Here is a 5,000-nt window from a genome sequence, read left to right as displayed (position 1 = left end):
ACAGAAATACACTACGGAAAAAGAAGGAATAGCACATCAGAAATCAGCTCAATGTAATTGAAGAATCCATAGAATCTAACCACTTCTGGGAAAATAGGAAAACACTAAACAAACAACAACACGAAGAGTTATCTATCCAAAACGGAGATGTATGGGTAAACCACTTCTCCAATCTTTTTGGCCCTATTACAGAGAACAAACAGCAAAAAAATATACATGATCAAATGCAAATCTTAGAATCAACTATTAAAGACTACCAGAACCCACTGGATTCTCCAATTACATTGAATGAACTACAGGACAAAATACAAACCCTCCAACCCAAAAAGGCCTGTGGTGTTGATGGTATCCTCAATGAAATTATCAAATATACAGACCACAAATTCCAATTGGCTATACTTAAACTCTTTAACATCATCCTTAGCTCTGGCATCTACCCCAATATTTGGAACCAAGGACTGATCACCCCAATCCACAAAAGTGGAGACCAATTTGACCCCAATAACTACTGTGGGATATGCGTCAACAGCAACCTTGGGAAAATCCCCTGCATTATCATTAACAGCAGACTCGTACATTTCCTCAGTGAAAACAATGTACTGAGCAAATGTCAATTTGGCTTTTTACCAAGTTACCGTACGACAGACCACGTATTCACCCTGCACACCCCAATTGACAAAACAAACAAACCAAAACAAAGGCAAAGTCTTCTCATGCTTTGTTGATTTCAAAAAAGCTTTTGACTCAATTTGGCATGAGAGTCTGCTATACCAATTGATGGAAGATGGTGTTCGGGGAAAAACATACAACATTATATAAAATCCATGTACACAAACAACAAGTGTGCGGTTAAAATTGGCAAAAAACACACACATTTCTTTCCACAGGGCCGTGGGGTGAGACAGGGATGCAGCTTAAGCCCTACCCTCTTCCACATATATATCAACGAATTGGCGAGGGCACTAGAACAGTCTGCCGCACCCGGCCTCACCCTACCAGAATCTGAAGTCAAATGTCTGCTGTTTGCTGATGATCTGGTGCTTCTGTCTCCAACCAAGGAGGGCCTACAGCAGCACCTACAGTGGGGAGAACAAGTATTTGATACACTGACGATTTTGCAGGTTTTCCTACTTACAAAGCATGTAGAGGTCTGTAATTTTTATCATATGTACACTTCAACTGTGAGAGACGGAATCTAAATCAAAAATCAAGAAAATCACATTGTATGATTTTTAAGTAATTAATTTGCATTTTATTGCATGACATAAGTATTTGATCACCTACCAACCAGTAAGAATTCCAGCTCTCACAGACCTGTTAGTTTTTCTTTAAGAAGCCCTCCTGTTCTCCACTCATTACCTGTATTAACTGCACCTGTTTGAACTCGTTACCTGTATAAAACACACCTGTCCACACACTCAATCAAACAGACTCCAACCTCTCCACAATGGCCAAGACCAGAGAGCTGTGTAAGGACATCAGGGATAAAATTGTAGACCTGCACAAGGCTGGGATGGGCTACAGGACAATAGGCAAGCAGCTTGGTGAGAAGGCAACAACTGTTGGCGCAATTATTAGAAAATGGAAGAAGTTCAAGATGGTGGTCAATCACCCTCGGTCTGGGGCTCCATGCAAGATCTCACCTCGTGGGGCATCAATGATCATGAGGAAGGTGAGGGATCAGCCCAGAACTACACGGCAGGACCTGGTCAATGACCTGAAGAGAGCTGGGACCACAGTCTCAAAGAAAACCATTAGTAACACACTACGCCGTCATGGATTAAAATCCTGCAGCGCACGCAAGGTCCCCCTGCTCAAGCCAGCGCATGTCCAGGCCCGTCTGAAGATTGCCAATGACCATCTGGATGATCAAGAGGAGGAATGGGAGAAGGTCATGTGGTCTGATGAGACAAAAATTGAGCTTTTTGGTCTAAACTCCACTCGCCGTGTTTGGAGGAAGAAGAAGGATGAGTACAACCCCAAGAACACCATCCCAACCGTGAAGCATGGAGGTGAAAACATCATTCTTTGGGGATGCTTTTCTGCAAAGGGGACAGGACGACTGCACCGTATTGAGGGGAGGATGGATGGGGCCATGTATCGCGAGATCTTGGCCAACAACCTCCTTCCGTCAGTAAGAGCATTGAAGATGGGTCGTGGCTGGGTCTTCCAGCATGACAACGACCCGAAGCACACAGCCAGGGCAACTAAGGAGTGGCTCCGTAAGACGCATCTCAAGGTCCTGGAGTGGCCTAGCCAGTCTCCAGACCTGAACCCAATAGAAAATCTTTGGAGGGAGCTGAAAGTCCGTATTGCCCAGCGACAGCCCCGAAACCTGAAGGATCTGGAGAAGGTCTGTATGGAGGAGTGGGCCAAAATCCCTGCTGCAGTGTGTGCAAACCTGGTCAAGACCTACAGGAAACGTATGATCTCTGTAATTGCAAACAATGGTTTCTGTACCAAATATTAAGTTCTACTTTTCTGATGTATCAAATACTTATGTCATGCAATAAAATGCAAAATTAATTACTTAAAAATCATACAATGTAATTTTCTGGATTCTGGATCTCTCACAGTTGAAGTGTACCTATGCTAAAAATTACAGACCTCTACATGCTGTGTAAGTAGGAAAACCTGCAAAATCGGCAGTGTATCAAATACTTGTTCTCCCCACTGTAGATCTTCTGCACAGATTCTGTCAGACCTGGGCCCTGACAGTAAATCTCAGTAAGACAAAAATAATGGTGTTCCAAAAAAGGTCCAGTTACCAGGACTACAGCTTCACACATTCCATCTAGACACCGTTGCCCTAGACAACACAAAAACACGATACATACCTCGGCCTAAACATCAGCGCCACAGGTAACTTCCACAAAGCTGTGAACGATCTGAGAGATAAGGCAAGAAGGGCCTTCTATGCCATCAAAAGGAACATAAAATTCGACATACCAACTAGGATCTGGCTAAAAATACTTGAATCAGTTATAGAACCCTTTGCCCTTTATGGTTGTGATGTCTGGGGTCCGCTCACCAACCAATACTTCACAAAATGGGACAAACACCAAATTGAGACTCTGCATGCAGAATTCTGCAAAAATATCCTCTGTGTACAATGTAAAACACCAAATAATGCATGCAGAGCAGAATTAGTCCGATACCCGCAAATGATCAAAATCCAGAAAAGAGCCGTTAAATTCTACAATCACCTAAAAGGAAGCGATTCCCAAACATTCCATAACAAAGCCATCACCTACAGAGAGATGAACCTGGAGAAGAGTCCCCTACGCAATCTGGTCCTGGGGCTCTGTTCACAAACACAAACAGACCCCACACCCATCCCCAGGACAGCAACACAATTAGACCCAACTAAATCATGAGAAAACAAAAAGAGAATTACTTGACACATTGGAAAGAATTAACAAAAAAACAGAGCAAACTAGAATGCTTCCTAACCTCCTACCAAAAGTATGACCATGTTAGAGACACTTACTTCCCACAGACCCACAAAGAATTCGAAAACAAATCCAATTCGGATAAACTCCCATATCTATTGGGTGAAATACCACAGTGTGCAATCACAGCAGCAAGATTTGTGACCAATTGCCACAAGAAAAGGGAAACCAGTGAAGAACAAACACCATTGTAAATACAACCCATATTTATGTTGATTTATTTTCCTTTTTGTACTTTAACTATTTGCACATCGTTACAACACTGTATATATACATAATATGACATTTTAAATGTGTTTATTATTTTGGAACTTTTGTGAGTGTAATGTTTACTGTAAATTTTGTAATGTTTATTTCACTTTTGTTCATTATTTATTTCACTTGCTTTGGTAACATAAACATATGCCAATAAAGCCCTTAAATTGAAATTGAATTGAGAGACAGAGAGACATATGGCCAATCAGTGAGGCCCACCATTTACACCCTTCCATCCAATAGGAAGTCACAGCTCTACTCAGTTACCATGGTTCCCATCTGTCCAGCAACACTTTAAATAACCAAATTAAAATGTTAAACCCTAATCAAAACTATGCTGATTGGAACAAAAGCCTCATTAACGTTCGTTCATTGAATGAGTCATTTGAGTATTTTTTTGTTCTTGTTCTTTAAAATCAGACACTGACTCCCAATACAACACTTGTGATGCAACCTTGGTTCCACAGTAGAATGCACAAAACCACTTTTCTCAAACCATTAGGTTTGTTAGTTAAATGTGCATCTTTTTCAGTGTTTGCAGAAGCAGAACTGACTCTTGTCTGCATCCCAAATGGCACCCTAGGGAAACCCATAGGGCTCTGATTGTAAGTAGTGCACTATATAGGGAACAGGGTGACATTTGGGGCGCATCCTACTGCTGATTAGACTACAGAGCAGAGACGCAACCTCCCATTCCCCCTTCCCCAGAGTCAAGGTCATGGATTCGGCTCCAGTTAAATTGCCTATGAGATTGCCTCCGCCTTCGTTTTGTTTTGACTGTCAAGCAGCATGTTCCATTCATTTTCTTCCTGTCATCGCTATGAACTGGTCATCATGTTTAATTAGTAATTTAAATGAAATAATATCACTATTGTGAGATATAACACATGGTCCTATCACTGTGCCTGCTCAATTTATGCTCAGTATAAAGTACTGGCAGTTTACATAGCAGCCCCATCAGTTTCAGTGTGTGTTTCAAAGTGTGTGTTTCAGAGTGTGTTTATGTGTGTGTGTGTGTGTGTGTGTGTGTGTGTGTGTGTGTGTGTGTGTAAAGAAAATGAGAGAGAGAGAGAGAGAGAGAGAGAGAGAGAGAGAGAGAGAGAGAGAGAGAGAGAGAGAGAGAGAGAGAGAGAGAGAGAGAGAGAGAGAGAGAGAGAGAGAGAGAGCTATCAGACATGGTCTAAGGGAGATCCCTTCGATCTCGACAGAGTTAGGTAAATCTGTATTTAGCTACTTTGCTTATGGAATGGTCTACAGAGTTCGCTGAAATTGGATGAATTGGTGCCTCTGAGG

At 41.9% G+C, this 5,000-nt stretch overlaps 1 protein-coding gene across 10 annotated transcripts in view; it reads right to left on the bottom strand.

Moving 5' to 3' along the window:
- Positions 1–5,000, bottom strand: part of LOC121572235 (gamma-aminobutyric acid type B receptor subunit 1-like) — a 138,080-nt gene that overhangs the window by 51,244 nt on the left and 81,836 nt on the right. The window lies entirely within an intron of this gene.

Source organism: Coregonus clupeaformis, chromosome 8, assembly GCF_020615455.1.
Source record: "Coregonus clupeaformis isolate EN_2021a chromosome 8, ASM2061545v1, whole genome shotgun sequence".
Taxonomy (NCBI): Eukaryota; Metazoa; Chordata; class Actinopteri; order Salmoniformes; family Salmonidae; genus Coregonus; species Coregonus clupeaformis.
This window is presented reverse-complemented; position numbering and strand designations above follow the sequence as displayed.